Source organism: Epinephelus moara, chromosome 2 (genome assembly GCF_006386435.1).
Source record: "Epinephelus moara isolate mb chromosome 2, YSFRI_EMoa_1.0, whole genome shotgun sequence".
Lineage (NCBI taxonomy): Eukaryota > Metazoa > Chordata > Actinopteri > Perciformes > Serranidae > Epinephelus > Epinephelus moara.
In genome coordinates this window covers 6,656,542-6,675,757 of record NC_065507.1, presented here as the reverse complement: position 1 = coordinate 6,675,757, position 19,216 = coordinate 6,656,542, and the positions used below count along the sequence as shown (strand labels likewise).

The 19,216-nt window shown below is 41.7% G+C and overlaps 1 protein-coding gene across 2 annotated transcripts in view; it reads right to left on the bottom strand.

The window, feature by feature from the left end:
* Nucleotides 1-19,216, bottom strand: part of LOC126397966 (SPRY domain-containing SOCS box protein 4-like) — a 73,306-nt gene that overhangs the window by 48,662 nt on the left and 5,428 nt on the right. The window contains exon 2 of one of the 2 annotated variants that reach the window (XM_050057096.1): nucleotides 489-581. The exons of the other annotated variant lie outside the window; for it this stretch is intronic. The gene's annotated coding sequence lies outside the window, so the exon portion shown is untranslated. The remainder of the gene's footprint in view (nucleotides 1-488; nucleotides 582-19,216) is intronic. 2 annotated transcript variants of the gene reach the window in all.

Genomic DNA, 19,216 nt, shown 5'->3' with positions numbered 1-19,216 from the left:
AACTCATAGACATCAAAAACATGACAGGGGCCCCAAATAGACATGGCTTGCTTTAGAGATTTTAAAAAACGAAAAAGGTTGGGAACCACTGGGTTCATTGTGACGACTATGTTTTATAAGCTTATCATTGTTTTGTAAAAATCTTAATTTGAGAAAATTAGCTGGTAACTAAAGCTGTCCGATGAATGTAGTGGAGTATTAACTACAATGTTTGTCTCTGTCGTGGAATACACGTATAAAGTAGCATTAAAAGCAAATACTTAACTTAAGAACAAGTACCTCAAATTGTACTTAAGTACTTCAGTAATTGTACTTAGTTATTTTCCAGCACCATCAGTTGCAGGGGTCAAAGTCAAAATCGCCCTTCCAACGCCACCTATATCATCTAATACAATGCATTGCTTTGACCAGCTAACAAGACAATGGAGGCAGGGCTGAGGTATGGTAAAGGTGGATGATCAGTCTTGGGTATGGGATTGGGTACTAACCTCTTAATCCATCCGAGCGTAGGCGTCCTGAGAAAAGTGCATCTTTGCCAAATCCACAAGACGCAGGTCGCACTATCAAGCTCTGGTTATTTCCTGTTGGGAAAACATGCAAATGTTTGATTAGGGTGACACAAGGAAACATGAGAAGATGTTTAATCATTGGCGAGACGGTCTATTGCTAGAAATGGATCGATTTCCAAATTTGCTGGTCTGGTCCGATGTGTGAGCTTAAATAAGTTTGATTTAATGGAAACCTGCCGAACCAGCATTTGTAATTATGACACTTCCTGGCAAATTTAAAAAAAAAAAAGCCTACATCAGCAACCTGTGTTAAAAATCCCAGAGCGTTAAATCCAACTTTTATTGCCTTGGTAATAAGAAAAATTAATATTATCTTTGTTTATAAATGGACTGAGAGCAAATAATGTCTGACAGGCCATGTGCAACTTGCACAGTTGACTGCTAAGACAAGGCAATATGAAGAAGATCAAATTTTAGTTGAGGTGGGAGGGGGATAAGCAGGGCACATTGTGTTTGTTTACTATAAAGGTTGTGTTTTTTTAAGTGATGAGGCATGGCGTACTTAGTCTCAAGAAAACTGCTCAAATATGGCAACATTTTGGATTTGAAACTGACAAGAGCTGTCCTAACGTTAGCAGCATGTTGCGCCTTTGTGAGCTGAACTTTTCTCAGACTCCCTGTTTCTGTTTATTCCTGCCACTCCCTTTGAATGCTGCAATGGACGAGGAACATCTGATTCATGACGCTGAAATGAGGAATTATCTATACCTCCTTATTTCACTACAAAAACCTAAAAACTGTGGCAGCAGGCTGGAAGCAGAAACACCAAGAAGCTGAAAGTTTCCGATAAGGTAAGTGACCATCATTAGTAACGTCCTACTTGCTGTTGGCTACACTGTATGTCATTTCCTGTAAATATCACAGCATAAAATGTGTTCTCTGTTTGCAAAGTTATGTTACAAACGTAGCAAGATAGCAAGTAGGTTTCTCACCCATCTTTACAGTGATAACATCTCTAGTGTAATCTCAACCACAGCTGATATTTATGTGGTTTGTTAACATGAGGTAACATATTCAAGACATTCAGTGTGGACAGAGGGCTCCGATGTTACGTGATTAAACTCTATAGCTGGGTCATAGAAGTTGAGCTACAGTTAAGGCTCGACTAGGCCATTTAATTGGATGACTGTCCATGTCCTAGTATACAAGCAGGGGAAAGGAATCAATTTATTGACCGTTGTATGTACGACTCCGCTACGATAGGTGGCGATATGCCCCATACAGCTTATTGGTAGTGGACCTTTTCCTAGTTGTCTGTAAAGGCTGATGCACACCTTGAAAAACTTTTGTGGACAGGTGCGTAGGAGCATAGAGTCCAGACAAAAAGAAGAAAAAAGGAGCTCGCACACTGTCCTTTAACTTGCAAAATACTTTATTAACAGCAACGTTTCGGTCCTCAGACCTTTGTCAAGCAGAGACCTTTTCTTAGTTGACCTATTACATCACAGACCAAACAATTGATGAACAAGTTAGCTACGGTTAGCCAGCGGCAAACTGGCATTTTGCCCATTCAAAAATGCACGGCTCTGGATGTAAATTTCACCATGTTGTTAACAGGTTCTTCTTCCGTTATTCGTTTCATGCTTTCGACTTCCGGGTCAAAGCCTGGTACAGAAACTGGAGCATGCTCAGAGCACCTTGGCCAGCTTGGTTCTGACTGACTGTATACATGCAGGAGGAATTCAACTCCCAACCACATTATCTGGGTGTGTTAGTGGAACTTTGAATTATTCGATTTAGTCCAATTTCAGTCGGACTAACATGTTTATACGTATTTTAAAAGTCCGGTTTTAGTCAGACTAACACAAGAAATCAATTTTCTCTAATGTCATGTAAACATAATGATTATGTTCCACTCAAAGCAGCAGCTTAGTCTAGCGGGACACCGAGTAACTGGTGTTAAGCTATATGTCAAACCAGTTTGAAATTTTTACACTGGTCCAATCCTGTGTATAACATACATGTTTGTCTTGTGGGTCACAACATATAGACCCATTTACAGCAGCACAGAAAGAGGACGCTCCTTATTTATAAACAACAGTTGGCACAGCGTCTTAATGAGCTCCAACACTCAACACTCCACGGCACGATTAGAGGCAATGGTCTGACATAATGCTCTGCATTATACATACTAAGTGCCACTGGAGCACTGGTGGATGTCCTCCTGAGAAAACCATTGTTGGTTTCTGTCCGGTTCAAACTCAGGCCAAGATGAAGCAATGCACAACAAGAGGACGGCGACAAAGAGATAAGAAAGTAAGGAATAAAGGAACGAGAAGGAAGAGGGGGGGACCTCTGCTCCTCTGAATATTCATGAGCCTGTGCAATCTTAATGTTCATCAAATTTTAAGACCACTCCTCTTCAAACATTAAAAAGGGACAGGGGCTGGTGTCCCCTGCTTGTCATTGGTAGTTTACGCTGGTGATCAGTCCAGGGACATACTGATGCAACAACTCTGCAGACTGCACAAACACACACACACTTAAGAAGTAGAAAGAATGTTTTAGTACTAGTGTGATAAATCAGGGTTTTCAAGTACACACATTAATGTGAATCAAAGCAGCCCAGAGAGCTGTGTGACAGACAGGGGAGAGCTCTGCTGCAGCTTCAGTGCCAACATCACTCCCTGTGGTCAGGCACTACTTTACTTCTCCATCTGTTAAGCAAAGCTCTCAAAGAGCTGACTGCTTTTCCTCAACATGTGCAGCTTAATTGGAGTAGTCATTCTGTCCACCGAGTCTTCAAGCGTTGGCCAGACAAGCTCGAAGAGATAAGCAATAATCTGTGCCTTCACATATATTCAAGAAATTCAATCACTTTGCCTTTGACAGTCACACAATGTCTAAAACAGGTAAATGAGAAGATGTTTCTTTCATTAGGTTTTGCGATCGATAGACAATAGAAGGTTTTAGGGGTTTACCAAAATCAACAATTCTGGGGCCTCATTTATAACCATTGCGCGCACACAAAAAAAGGCTTGAAATGTGCGCACCCCACTTTCTAAGCATAAATTGGGATTTGTAAGGAAAAACTTGACATGGAAATGTACACAAATTTAAGGAAACTCTGACCCACACATACGCAGCTGATCAGCTGAATCATGTCTATGCATCAGCATTGATGAGGTGCTTTGCGTTGAACACTTCCGGTTGTATATGGGTGTGTAGGGGATGGAATGTGAGGCTGGTCCATGTGCGGACAATTCCAAGTTGAGTTGGGATTTGTAAAAGGGAATTGTGAACTGGCAGGTGTACGCAGAGTCAACATTCAATACATTTTTGGTACAGCAGGAAAAAGAAAAAGATAAATACATTTTTGGTACAGCAGGAAAAAGAAAAAGATAATGAAAATATATTTATGGTCCGTGTACTTCACGGCAATTCGTTTTTCGTTTCGAAATAACAAATTGAAACACGGAAAACCAACCATTACCCGTTTTTTGTTTTGAAATTACCAAACGAAAAGGAAAAAAAACGATCCATCTTCCGTTTTTTATTTGATAATAAAGAAAAGAAAAACGGAAAACGAATCGTTATCCATTATCCATTATCCAATTTAATTTGGGAATTTAAAAAAACCATGTGGGAAACTCCTTTCTCTATTTTTTGTTTGTTTCTTCTCTGTGACCAGTAAGTTGCATTCATGTGGTCTATGAAATGTACATACAGAGCATGTACATTTCCTATAACTACTAGAATATTGCTTTATCTGACATGTTATGCTAATAAATAACTTTTCTAACTAATCTAGGTCACTCTACATGGACAGCAACTAATGGCATACCACATTACACATTACATGTCCGCAAAAAATGAATGCAATACGTGAATTAATAAAAAGTTTTATTACCATGGACCAAACGTTCCTTTTTGTCCGCCACTTTTCTGTGAAAGTGACGTCAATTTCAGTCAAATCGGCAACTTCTTCCAAAATTATCTCTGAGTTGTTTTTCCGACATGAGCGGGCGTTCATGTGTATTTTCCCAGTCGGAAAGTCATTTTTCCAATTATTCCGACAGCATACTTACTGGTCACAGAGAAGAAACAAACAAAAAATAGAGAAAGGAGTTTCCCAAGTTTTTTTTTTTTAAATTCCTAAATTAAATTGGATATTGGATAATGGATAACGGATAATGGATAACGATTCGTTTTCTGTTTTTCTTTTCTTCATTATCAAATAAAAAAAGGGAGACAGATCATTTTTTTCCTTTTTCGTTTGGTCATTTCAAAACAAATAACAGATAATGGTTGGTTTTCCGTGTTTCAATTTGTTATTTAGAAACGAAAAACGAATGGCCGTGAAGTATTTTAGTTTAGGCTAATCTGAAAAATGTAAACATTCAAAGGTGTTTCATTGGCCATAAGTCTTACCGTATTCATTCAAATACTGGCATATTCCAAAAATGAAAAATTAAATAACACAGTTGTCCGTAATTCTTTATCAAAAGACACTTTTTTTTTTATTTGGTATTCTCTACAACGTACAGTATATGGGAGTCTTGTCACATATACACTGGGATAAACACTCCAGAGCATTTGTTACTATTTTTGCAAGGTCTGAATCTCCATTAAGAAGCTGCTGTTTGTTTGTTTTTTATGTTTGTGCACTATTTTGTGTTTTACATGACGTCAGCATCATGCAGTTGGCCGTCAACTCTGTCAGATGGATTTTTTTCCCAATACGTTCACCATGTTCACAATGATTTACAAAATGAGTTTGTGTTGCAATAATGTTTCTGTGGCACATCTAATGTGTGTTCCTTATGTCATAAATGATATATGTTGACTATCACAAAGACAAATTACACTACCAACAAAACTTGTAGGTGGGTAACATTAAAATGGTGTTTATTTCTTGAAAAAACATATTAAATTTACATTATATAACTATGATTTTTTTGTGTGACTGACAGAGTTGAAACAACTTAAGTCCTCAACTGCACAAAAAAAAAGAAAATAACTGAGAAGTAGGCCCCTTAAAAGGTTTGATAAGTAAGACTTTGATCTTTTTAAAATATACCTCCCCAGAAAAAAAGAAAGAGTTTAAAAAAAGAGACTTTAAAAGAGTTAAAGTCAAAAACCTCCAAAATAAAGTTTTGTCCCAATTCTCAAGAATGAGTGATAAAGTAATGAATGAGATATAATCACTGACTAAAATGAACTGGCGGTCTCAATTCCCTCCTTCACTCCTTTTTACACACACACACACAAAAACACACACCTCAGCACGGGGCGATATCTTGATAATTATGCAATGCATTCAAATGAGCAAAGGAAGGACTGTTTGGCGACAAAAGCAGTGCTGCTGGATTTGGTGCAGACCGGGTTTGGACAGCACTGAAGTTGTGAATGTGGCATCATTGGGAGTTTGTGGATTCTCACATTGATTAAAGGAACTGCAGCGCACCAGCACCCCTCGTAAGATATCAGGGTCCCCGAAGGTATCGAGTTCATTAGGAAACTTTACCTCGTCAGAAAAACATTACAGTGTATCAATTAATCTGCTAATGAACACATAATGAACAGAAGATCAGTGAGCCAAAAAATAAATAAATACTCACTCCACCATCACTTTATACACATTTGTCTAATCCATTGTACACCCACGATTGCAGCAACAAACTATGATTCAATCAGGGTGTTTTTGAGCTGAATTGCAGGTACAATGGCGTCAGAGACGATCTACTGATTCAATATGCTGGCAGCAGGGTGCATCTCTTCCGAATTGTATTCTAGAGAAAAACAAGTAAACACATGCAGGCTCACGTGCAACTAACTGATCCAGGCCCTGATAGTTTGTGGTCTGACGTGACAGCAGGATGGCTTACGTGGCTTACACAATAGCCGTCTCTCCAATGCCCCTCACTCCTCACCACCTGTTTCCTCCCACTCTGCCCACATACAGCTCCAGTAACAGCCAACGAGCGGGTGTGGAAACAAAAGTCTGAATGACGTCGAAACATTCGTCAAAGCAGAAACAGATTAACTATATTCATGAAGCTGCCTTAATGTGACACAACACAAAGGAAGTACACTCTGATCATATGGGAGTTCTTCTCTGGTTAAACGCCATTAATTCATGTCTCAGCCTTTATCTTCCCAGTGCTGCCTTTCTCAAGAACACACCACTCTTGTTCACGGCCCTTAACACCCGATTGTTCCAGAGTTTTTCCAGTGAAAAGCCAGTTTATATTCTCCAGGCCATCACTGCTCCATTGCAGCCACTCATTTTAATACTGTAATTCCAATTACTGCACAAATGTATATGAATTAGTGCACAGTTATTTGTTAGCATCTGTTTTACTGCCATTTTATCATGCGCTGATAATTAAAAAGGACAATCAGTGAGCAGTAACTGAGGTATAACTCCAATTTAGCTCACAAACACTTGGGAGTGCAATTTGACATGCTCCACGAGAGAAAGGAAGAGGCCAGCTGAGCTGGCAGAAGATATCTGCCGTCAGTGTTGTGGGGGGGAATTATGGAGAACTGCAGCTTTTAATGATTTGACAGTTTTAATGATGGTTAGAGGGAAGAGAGTGAGAACCATTTATCAGTAGGAGGCCCCTGGGACACTACAGCCCTCAATCGTTTCTGCCTCATCTACCTTCTCTCCTCCCAGGCCTGTGTGTTTCAATCCAAAACATTCTCAAGCGACCAATCCTGTCTATTGTCTGACTCAGGGTTGTATATGGACCCAGGCTGAAATAGTGGCCATCAGAGAGACTATTAAATTGTACAATAAAGATGCGTGCAGGGTGCCAATGTGGTGTGAAGATGGATAACCTTGTTAGGAGCCCTAGGGCGCCTCATCATCCCCTCCTGAATGCAACTGACTGCTGAGAAACCATAAATAAATTCCCAAATACTTCACAATAAGCACAGCTACACCTCAGCCTGGAGATTGCTGGAATAGTGAACCCGAAACCTCCCAGAACATGATGCGCAGCCCTTTGTTCAACTGACAGCCAGTAAATAAAGGCTGCGGTAAGAGAGAGAAAAAACAGCTTCGTTTATATCACTGCTGAAAAACTGATTCATTGTTTTGTCTGATTTTTTTCTCCTTTAAGAACTTTTGTTCTGTTGCAGCAACAAAGGGTCGAACTTTTCATTTGAAAACCAATTACCAGCTCACTTTATTCTCTACCTATGCACAGACCTATACAGGACCAATCTCAGAACCCATCAGATATTGCTCTAACAGCAATTTGGCCATAGGGACAAATGCCATTATTAATGGATATCCAGACCAAGACTTTCTTTTCTGAGCGCTGCATTATAGTTGGGTCGATTTCCAGTTTTGCCAGTCATCCTCGATGTATGAGCTCAAACCAGGCTGAACTGGCATTTGTCACAATGACTGTGTTTATAAGGTCTTTAGTATCCCGGTTTTGATTGGATTTTTTAAGTATCCCGTTTTTGTGTTTGTGCACGTAAACACCATATCCCAGATTCAGAAACCGGGTTATGCCCTTTTCCCGGTTTCAAGAAACCCGGTTTTGCCACCTGGAGTACTCTGATAGAAGCCGGGATACTGGAACATGTATACGCCTTATCCCGGTTTCATGATGCCCTACTCATTCTGAAGTTTTCTCTCCACTCTGAATCTGTAAACTCCATGAGAACGATCCTATCCCACCAGTCACGGCTACGTATTTTCATCCACTGTTGCCTTGTACTGTGTGGTGGCAGTAACAGCCGAATACCTATCAAAGTTGGTGACGTATTCAATATTTGTTGTCACTCTCTCCTCCCATTGCTGAAGATGAAGTGGATGAGCCATAGCTGTAATGCAACGTGAGTATTTACTAACGCTAAGCCCGCTAGAAGCCACAGAGGTCTCATTTTTGTCTTACTTGTAAATATAATAAATATATCACATTTCCCGCTCAATCTGTTGTAAACAAAAGACGCAACACACGCCTGCGCAGATAGGACGCAGTGATCAGAAAACGGGTTACTGGTATTTATCATGTATACAGGGATATGAATAACCAGGTTTCTCTGTGTTCCATGTAAACATCATATCCCGGATATGCTCAAAGCCGGGATAAGCCTCAAAACCGGGATACTAAAGACCTTGTAAACACAGTCTATGACACAAGTAAAAAGCAGCCTGCATTAGCAATCTGTGCCGACAACATCACAAGGCTGAACCGAAGTGGTAATCCAAGTGGTGAAATCAGGGTTCCTGCATGTAATAAAATTTTCAATTTAGATAAACGTGCACTTCACAGCAGCCCTTTTTAGATAGGAACTGTGCAAATTTGCAGGAAAGCCCAATCAGTCTTTTTTTCAGCATTGGCAGTATAAAAACAAAATCGCGGAGTGCAGCAAAATGCCGCCTACCACTTTTGTTTATACAGAATGCGCCTTTTTCGGGGCAATGGGGGTCATGAGCAAGTAACAAAACGTGTAGCTCAGCGTGTGACATAAACAGTGACGTGGGAGGGAAGCCGCGGCTGGTCAGTCCTTCTGCGATTCTCTCGTAAGTCGGCCCGTTCTTCACCGTATCCCTTCATCTGACGATTAATGGCCTCTTCGTTTGCGAGGACAAGGAGGGCGCGCAATTCCTTGTCTCCCCAGTTGCTCATCTTTACAGTGTCTGTCAGGTTTGCGTTTCCCTCTTGCTACTAGCTGCTCGCTAATTCCTGCTATCAGCTGTTTCCTGTTTATCCACCGCCAGTGGCTCGCACGTGCGGTGTCATCAACAGGTCCTCCCACAAGTCTTCAACAGCCCCTCCTGTTGCAGAAGGCCGCCTCGGTCTGTTTAAACTAAAAGGGTTCCGCCAATATGACTACCCTACGAGGCGGAAAATTGGGCGCCTCGATATATCGTGCAGCCCAAAGTTCACACCTATTAGAGCAGGGGTCGCGTTTACCGGATATTCTCGGTCATTGACCGTTTTACAACAATGACCGGAAAATCTGAAGGCCGTCGGTCATTTTGACCGGTTGCAATTACCACCCCTGCCCACATGGCGGCAGAGTGCACAGCCAGTGGCTGCCGTTTTCACACTGCAGAGAAAAAGTCATCCATCTGCTTCATGTAGCGTTGTTGAGCCCTGGACACACCGGACGCGTAATGCCGCAGAAGTCCTGCGAGTGTACTCGCAGGCGCTTGACTGTCCACACAGGCAGTGCATTTCTCCTGCGCTCTCCACGCCGGTTAAACATCGACTCCACTCGTCTGTTCCCGTCAGTACTCGTTTTTTCATTTCAACAAGTCATTTTAAACATGGGTTAGTCCATATTTTAATCGTTTTTTATAACGGAATAAGTTAATTGTATTGAGCGTGTTGGATAAACACTGAATGAATAGGGCATATTGTTCTGACCATTTTATTTATGTAATTATGTCTGTAGGCTCGGTGACACAAAATTAAAATTGTAATGAAGTGATTAGGGTAATTATAAACACGGTATTGGCCGGATGCTCTCGTCTTTTCTGTGTCCGACTTCCTGTTTGGTACGATCCGCTCTATCCAGCTTGACAGAAGCGCTCGCGGCTCGCGTGAAAAATAGACCAGGCGCCGAACTGAAGCACTGCCTCCGCAGGCGCTCCGCTCTGCTCAGTGGCCTGTGTGGACAGTCAGATAGGTTAACATGGGCGCCGATTGAAAACTGCCTCCGCTGCTGGGCGCTGCGCTTCGGTTCCACGTCCGGTGTGTCCAGAATGGCACGGGTGTGTGGATGTCTGTTCATCTTTTCGTTCATGTCCTTATTAATGCACACTTTATAACTTGCTTGTTGGATTTATTAAAAATGAATGAATGTAAACTAAATATCTTTGAATATCTTAAAGGAAAATTAAAATGACCGGTAAAAATAGATTATGACCGGATTTTTATGACCCTGTCGGTCAAAGTGACCGGCGACAAAAAAGTCTAGCGCAACGTCTGTATTAGAGCTACGTTATGTCAACCGCTAACTTACAGAAAATAAATTGCTGTTATTTTACATTACGTAGAATGTTATCCCCAGAAGATTGATATAAACAAACAACAAAATTTCATGAGTTTCCAAAAACTTTCAATAATTTTTACAAATTCCATTTCTTTTGCAGAGATGGTGGCATTCCATGACTTTTCCAGTTTTTCCATGACCATGGTAACCCTGTTCTGCCGTTCTGCCTCTTTTGCTCTTCACACTAACTGTTAACCTCCATATAACCAAGGCCGGCTCAAACACAATTATTCAATACTACTCTGACTTCAAACAGACTACAAACGGAAACCAGAACGCTTTGATACCAAAATCTTCTCCCGTCGCTTATAGATCCTGCATATATATGCACATATCTGTTAAGAGATTAGCATGATCATCTAAGCACCTTTGTTATGGTGATTGAAGCCTCATCCTCGCTCCCCATTCTCACGTAAACTCATGCCAATTCCTTCTCTACTTCCTGGTAAAAGGAGTTATTTAAAAAGAAAGAAAAAAAAACAATAGGACAAATTCGCAAGAAGCACAGGAACATCCAGTTAAAACTTTCTGTGACCCGTCTCCAAAAAGTGGTCCGAAAAGCTCAAGTAAATGTTCCATTCTGGAGCCCTGTCTCTGCCATCTCTGCAGCGCTTCAAGCACACAAACTGCCTCATCCCTTCACATATCTCCTCTTCTGAAGCAGCCAATTAGCAGCATATTTTAACAGTGTAACTGGCCATGCTCAAAAATGACTGGACACGCTCTGCATGTAGGCCACAGGATGGTTTCTGATGACATGGAGCTTAACTGAAAGGCATGTTAGCAGATCAAAAGTGCCATGTCACTTTGGCAGCTAAATTAGCTCAATGTGCCATTGTTGAGCTTGTGGCCTCATCTATCCCTGAAAAAATAAGTCATTAGCCACAGTCAAACACAGTGAGCATTAACTTGGATGGCTTCGTGGGCTGCCGAGCTCGAGCACTTGACTGAGCTCTAATTAAAAATGCTAAACAAAATTTGGAAAAGAGGGGGAGAAAAATAGACGCTGGTGTGAAAAGTGTCTGTTCCGCTTTTGTGATGCTTTGATCTAACCGCTTCCTTCTCCTCCTTCCTTCTTCCACCAACACCCAAGAAACACTCCGCCTCAGAGACATATTACTTTGTCCTGACCTCAGGAGAACTCTGCAACAGAGCGGTGGGCGATGGCTGGTTAAGTGTACCTTAGGTAATTAATGGTACGATAAATCTTCCAAGCTAAAACTGTGCACAAATAAATGCATCTGCTTTTTTAACTTTGTGTACATGCCTTAAACAGAATACATGACCTACATATTTTTAAACTATTCATGCACAAATATAGAGGAACAGGAAAGATTGCAAGAGTTCTTCAGATGGAACCCACTGCTGTGAACAAAGATCCTGACATCTTGCAGGGGGACCCAGCAGGCAACAAAGCTGTTGAACGTCAGAGGAGCAATAAGATTCCAGTAGCACACATCCATGAGCACGTAGGACAACTCAATTATTTATGTCAGTGCAGTGTGGTAAAACAATGGCTCGGTTCATGGGCTGGCCGAAACTAGAGGTGCATGACCATGTTTAAGTCACATCAGAAGTAGCGTAGACCAGGATTAGCTCTGGTACTGGTGTAATTTTTCTAATCATTTTAATAAAAGGGATTCCTATTGTGATAATGGCAATATTCCATCTGACACAGGAATGACGGAGCACACAGGTCCAGGTGGAAAAATGTTTCTAGATTTTCCATAAAAGAGAAAGAAGGTAGGGTAAGATGTTAGTCTATGTAGTAACCTTTTTTTATTCAGCGATATGATAAATATTGGCCACTCCTAAACAGAATGGCACAACGCTGCCACAAATTAAAAAATAAATAAAATGAAACAGAGAGCCTATCCAAGCACACCTTGGCTGAGAGGCGAGGTATACACTAGACTAGTGGGTGGGTCCTGGGTCCATTCTGAATGGACCACAAGTGACTTGTGAATTTTTCAAGTTTGTTAAAAAACACACTTCATTTTGAAGTACAGTACATTTCTGGCACATTGCTTTTATTTTGAAGTGCTGCTTCCTGCTGTAGAGTGAGTGAATAACGGACAGCTACCTACCAGAGACAGCAAACCAGCTTGACGACATGATCAAATGCAAGTATGACGCTTAATACATTAAACTGTGTGGACCTTGAACTGATGACTGAGGAGAAATCTGGACCCTGTGGTTGGACCAGTTTGGAACCACTGCACTGGACAGATCACCAGTCTTTTACCCACCCTAAACTTAAAGCCCAGTTCAGACCAAAGATTCACGATAAGCCAAAACTAGGCTTGTCACGATACCAGAATTTCAGTAGTCGATACCAATACCAGTGAATTTCCACGATTCTCGATACTCATTCTATACCACGATAAAAATCAAAAAACAGAACTAATATATTTCTAAATTCACTACTTTATTAAACCCATTTCAAACTTTAACTTTAACTCTAAGGCAGCACACGTGTATTCACACCAAAACCGAACAGACATGTCGCGCAGCGGCCGCTGCTGTCCCGTTAAAATACAAACCACACCCAAACAGTTGGTGACAGTAGTGCACCATGTTTGTAAATCTCCAATAAACCCCAAAGAAGAAGGAGTTTGGACCCAAAGCCCAGGGTGGACAGGTTCACGTGCCAGTGATTATTCCAAGGCTTGGAGAATTAATATTTAGCGCTACAAATGGGTAAATACACGATACATGTGCCTGTCAGGTCTCGCTTGGTCAAGTGGGAGATGTCTGCGGTGGCCGAGAGAGGTCACAACACACGCAAACCCGTGTTTTTTGTCGAATACCGTGACCATTCCCTCACGACTCGCGCAAAAAAAAAAAAAAAATCGGCGTCTCTTATTTTCAAGCTTGCTTGCGAAAGTAGTGCAACTTGAGCAGTGCATAGAACGGATGCGCTGTGAATGCTCTAACCTGTTAACATGCTCGCCCGAAATGAAAACGCGAGTAAACAGCGACCATTTGCGAGCGGTATGCAAACGCATCTCTTGCGGTGTAAATGAGGCCTAACCCTCTCCACACACACAACTCCTACTACTTGACTTTTCGACGAGCCGAGGTGTTGTGGCTCCAGCAGCACTTGTAAAAGCCATTGTTTCTAGCAAAGACGATAGAGAACAAGCGTTCTTCTACAGCGCTTGTCCTCGGCACCGACTGACGCGCATATACTGCCCCTGTCAGTTCCGACAGGAATCGACACAGCCCGCTGAGGGCAAAGTTGCATCCGGTACTTACGGTACCAAAAAAACAAGTACCGACATATTTTTCGCGTGTTGGCATCGACTTGGTACCAAAGTATCGGTTCTCATAACAACCCTAGCCAAAACTGTTTTAGAACGCTGCAGAGTAAAGTTGCAGCAGTGTGAACTGACAGGTCTAAGCTCCACTCAAGCCTGTTAATGGCGTCACCTGCAACTCAGCTTGTGAAGTCACCAGTGGCTGGTTTTAGAACGTAAGGCACATCTGTTTCAACACCAAATCAGCTTTAACAAAGTCCACTGTCCAAGTCAGTCACAAACTATCAGCAGACAGTAAGCCCAAGTCCATCTCATTTACATCCCCACAGCTACTGACATGCTGTCAGTCTCTGTCCTCATGGTGTAACAGTGTCAGACAAGTATTTATTATGAATAACGCCCATCTGAAGCTCAGGTTGTTTTGTTTGTGTTTGCCCTTTCATCACTTTGCCAGTATCTCACCATCACTACCCTCATTCATACTTTAAGAAGCTATAAATTATATTCAGCTACAAAATACGTCTGAAAAGCTGCAAATCAGAACAGAAGTACAGACAGTTGTTGCTACAGAGATGATACACCATCTCGTCAAGCTGCATTGGAGTAAACTGACAGGTTTCCAGAACACTGAAGACTGGCAGATTGCAAGCTGTTGCAAGTTTCCATCGGTCTCATCGGGGAACTCTGGTCCGAACTGGGCTGTAAAGTCAATATTCTACTCTTACAAGACGTATCACACACACACATACACCTTAAAAAACAAGCACAGATGCTGTAAAGGTAAACCTTTACTATATCACTTTTTTTTAATAGCTTATGAAAACACTCCTCATCACAAGACTCTGCTTCAGCATATTGACATGTGCATATGCCGTGCTCCTGCTATCCTCCGTTTCTGTTTCACCACACTGACAGCAAGCAGCCATGTATGACTGCATTTTAGCACCAACATATACACACCACTGCGCAAGAGGTCATCTGAGGTGAGATGATTCACAGTGGCTGTGTGTATGTGGACCCTGCCCTCACAATGACCCAGCAGTCTGAACACACTGTTTTGCATGGCAGGAAACAAAAGGATGATGAGGAGGAGAGGGAATTGAGGAAAAGGAAGGATGTCTGGTATATAACATTTAAAAGGAGACTTCCTGCTTCCGGGTCAGATTTAAGCTTCTCTTTTACACTAGGCTGAAAACAAAATCAGTTTATAATAAGTTATCTATGGAGAGAACAGCAGGTTCTCTATGGAAAGTGAATAAAGACAAAAATGGCAAACTCAAGAAAAGTACATTTCTCCATCATACTAGACAACAGTGTGATTATTCATCATCCTGTTTGGTGCTTTCATTTAAAATACCTGCTTTCATTTTTGCATGCACATGTTTTGGTCATCAGAATAAGGAATATCTCAAATTTTATGAGCTTATCAACAGTCCAAAATAATTCAGACTATTTCATTGTTACTACACTGATACAAAATGAGATGCTGTGGGGATCTGTAAAACTTGGATGAATAAAAGATCAGAAATTATTATCACATCTATTTCAGATAGCTTTTCTGAGGATTCCTCAATTTTTTTTTTTTTTTAATTCTCACCAAAATCAGACATCACACTGTTTTTATTGTCAGTAGCACCATTACCATGTCTCTTATTTCTAAAAGCTTCAGTTACAACAGGCTCTCTAAACCTTAATGTACTGCCTGAAAGATTGAGACTTTATTAAGATGACTCTCACTCAATCTGCTCACCATCCAACTCTACTCCAAATGGCTAAATTATGCTAGAAAAGAACTGCTTGGTACAACATATCGTCCATCTATGTTGGCAGGCTTTAGTGCTTATAGCTGTTCAGAATAGCCACCCTGGCAGGCGGGGTGAAAGACTGGGCAACATGCAATAACTGTTTGAATAACGCCGCACATTTCAGACTCATAAAACATCCATACAATGGACTATTTAATCCACATGAAACCATCTGTGTCCACTGTCAGTGCTGCTTTATCAGGACATTAACAAACCAAATCAACATTCAGGAACTAAGCCTAACTCAAAGACAAGTGATGCATAACCTCATGTTTTCTGTCAAAAGCTGCACTTGAACGCACCATAATGGCTACAGCTGATGGCCAGCTGACCGACACTGTATGCCACATGTCTTCCCCATTTACCTAAACTGCCTGGTAAACTGTGAAATAAAGCGCTCCTTCCAATCTAGAACTTAGGGCTGTCGTTGTGATTAAATCTGGTTAAAAGGTGACCTTTGTTGTCGCTGTTGTTCTTGCAAATTACTTAATCTATCTTGATTTTAGTGCTTTGTTGTGAGGCTATTATATCGTTGCTTTTCCAATGACGAAGATGACAAAGTATTAAAACAAATAAATGGTAAATGGACTGTACTTGTATAGCGCTTTTACACTACATGTCACATTCCCCTATTCACACACACACATTCACAGACTGGTGGCAGAGGCTACCTTACATGGTGACCCTGCTACTCCATGACCATTCACTTGCACTCACACACCAATGGAAGAGTATCTTGTCCAAGGACACCTCGACAATGTAGGAGCTGGGGATCTAACTGCCCCTCTTCCAAAAGGTGGATGATACGCTCTACATCCTGAGCCACAGCCACCGCCATCCCTCACCTACTTGTTCATTGCTAAATGCAGAACCCAAAAGTACACTGAAGCACTATAAGGGGCTAGACTTGCACTGATTACAATTTTTTGGGCCGATACCGATTTCCAATTTGCAGAGTGTTTGGATGGCCAATTCCGATTTCATTTTTTTCAAACCACTTTACAGCACACAAGATATTGCAATATTTTCTATCTTTGATTTATTAGAATATGTTAATCAAAATACAACCAGCTTTTCAATAATCATCTCAAACAAACAAACACAAACAGTGACACAGGTTAAGAAACATTTTCCTTTTTGCTCAAAATAACTTCAGNTGGAAAATTCACACAGGTCTTCAGGACGCGCCCCCCAGTAAGAGCGCGGATACGTGCATCTTCGGCATGCGGAAACGCGCCTCGTCAGTTTCAAGCAGCACAGTGCAGCAGTGAGAGCTCCGCAGTTCAGTTTAACACGGACAATTAACAACTTTCTCCTTCTCTGATACCGATGACGTGCCGATATTATCGTGCATCCCTAGTAAGAAGTGAAAGTGATGAGGGGGTGCAGCAGTTTACCCAAAGTTGAATTAATTTTCAACCCCGGTGACGTGTAAAAATGGCAAACATGCAGATGCACAGCACCTCGTCACACTTCTGGCATCTGGTTAATGCAACAGCCCTGATAGAATCATCTAATTTAAGATACTAACAGCTAAACTCCAGTGCCAAAAATATTGCTAAGGCATGCAAATGGAAGATTACAAGTAGGCTCCATTAAAAAAAAAAAAAAAAAAGTATTTCAATGGCAGCTCTAAATAACAGCTAGTTTTTCTGTTTATCATTCCCCCCCTCTTACACACAGCTTACTGCTACAAAGGTCAGAATTGGAGTATCATCCGCTGCCATGTTGAGTACAGAGTGCATTTAGTGAAGACATGGTGAGCACAACTACTGTCAGGAGTAGTTTTCATTCACAGCAGCAAGTAGCTCAATGCAGCACGTAATGCAGAGCTTCGGTGTACCAGTATAGAAACATGTGGGTGGAAGCTTCTTCCAGGAGGAGCGCTTTACACCACATCCTTCTCAGATGTGAAAGATAAACAGCCTCAGTAACTTGTATGGTACTGCCTCACTCTCTCTCTCTCTCTCTCTCTCTCCACCTCTGTCTATAGGGAGGAACATCCGTCATCTGCCTCAAGAGCTGGGTAAGAATCCAATCTTCAGCACGCATCACTCACCCAGCAGCGACAGGCAGCGCTGGCTGGCGTGTGCAGTAACCTATTCTGTTATAATCATGCACACCATGCCTACAGGAAGAAGGGTTTGCTTCATATGAGTAAGCATATCAGAAAAACTCTTGTGCTGGGAAAAAAAGTCGTGTCCTCTCTAATCAATACTGACAGTCTGAAGCCAGTGGCGATGTGTGGCAATCAGAGACATACCTACGACAGGGTGGGCAGTTAGAGCTCAGCACTGTCTTACCCAAGATCCCTTCCAGTTAAAGAAGCCCTCAGAATCTGACACCGCCTGCACTCACAACTGAGCCCACTGGGAAATGTTGCTGCTTTGCATGCAGTCCCTGCTGTTCAATCAACCTTATCACAGGGACAGGGCAATGAAAACAATTGATGGATTTTTTTTTCCCGCTTTGTGTCTCTAACACAACAGTGACAGAAGCAATTGGGCGAAACTATGCAGTATTTACCACAGGCACCAAAGTGCAGGTGTGGCTCTAAGAACAATTATTTTCAACCACTGACACTCATCCAAAATCATTTAAATGGCCTTTAAGAGCAACTAAACATGAGTGGCAGCGATTTAAAAAGAGCAATTCAATTTAGTGTGAGCCACTCAAGTGATTAGATTCTATTACACAGCGCAAACACAAGGGCGCTGCTCGCCTTTTAAAATGACCTGCTGTCCCGCAAAGCCCAGGCGTGGCCCTGCTCAGCACCGGATTGCTCTTAATGGGATTTCACAACATTAACATTCTACTGAGTCAGCATCAGGCACGCCGGCTACAGTGCCCCTCTGCTGAAACAGCCTCATGTCTGACTGTGCGTACAACTGTGTGTGTGTGTGTGTGTGTGTGGGGAAGGAAATGAGTGTGGGTTGGTGGGGAGTGACTGGGTGCGCAGTGTGGCAGGGGTGGACAATTATCAGACATGCTTTGACTGGACTGGAATCCCTCTGAGTTATAGCTATAGTATGTAGGGCCTTCGACGGACGCAGCACAGGACGTTTCTATCTGGAGGAAAAACATCTGACATGATGAAGCTGACTGGATGAAATTCATGAGCGCAGCAGCTCCTGTTTAGAAACAGAGTTAAATACCATTCTGCTGTAGTCATGTCTCTGGACACTGCTCTTCCTGTAAACATTTTCTGAATGAATTATAAAGGTGCAATTTTAGGACATTTTAGTAGGGCTGGGTGATGTGACGTAAAATTGATATCCCAATATTTTTAGGCTATATCGTGATACAAGATATGTATGGTCAACATTTCTCCTTATTAGTTCAAGGTCCTCAAAGTTTAATACATTCAGCATCATACTTACGTTTGGCCTTGTCGTCGAGCTAGTTTGTTGTCACTGTTAAGTAGAGATGTACCGATAACACTTTTTCCTTCCCGATACCGATTCCGATACCTGAACCTTAGGTATCTGCCGATACCAAGTACCAATCCGATACCAGCGCGTAAAATAAAAATGGATGGGATATGAATTGTTGTATGTCTCAACTCCTAAAACTCTATGTAAAATATTAAGAAATAAATACATAATAGAATGAATGC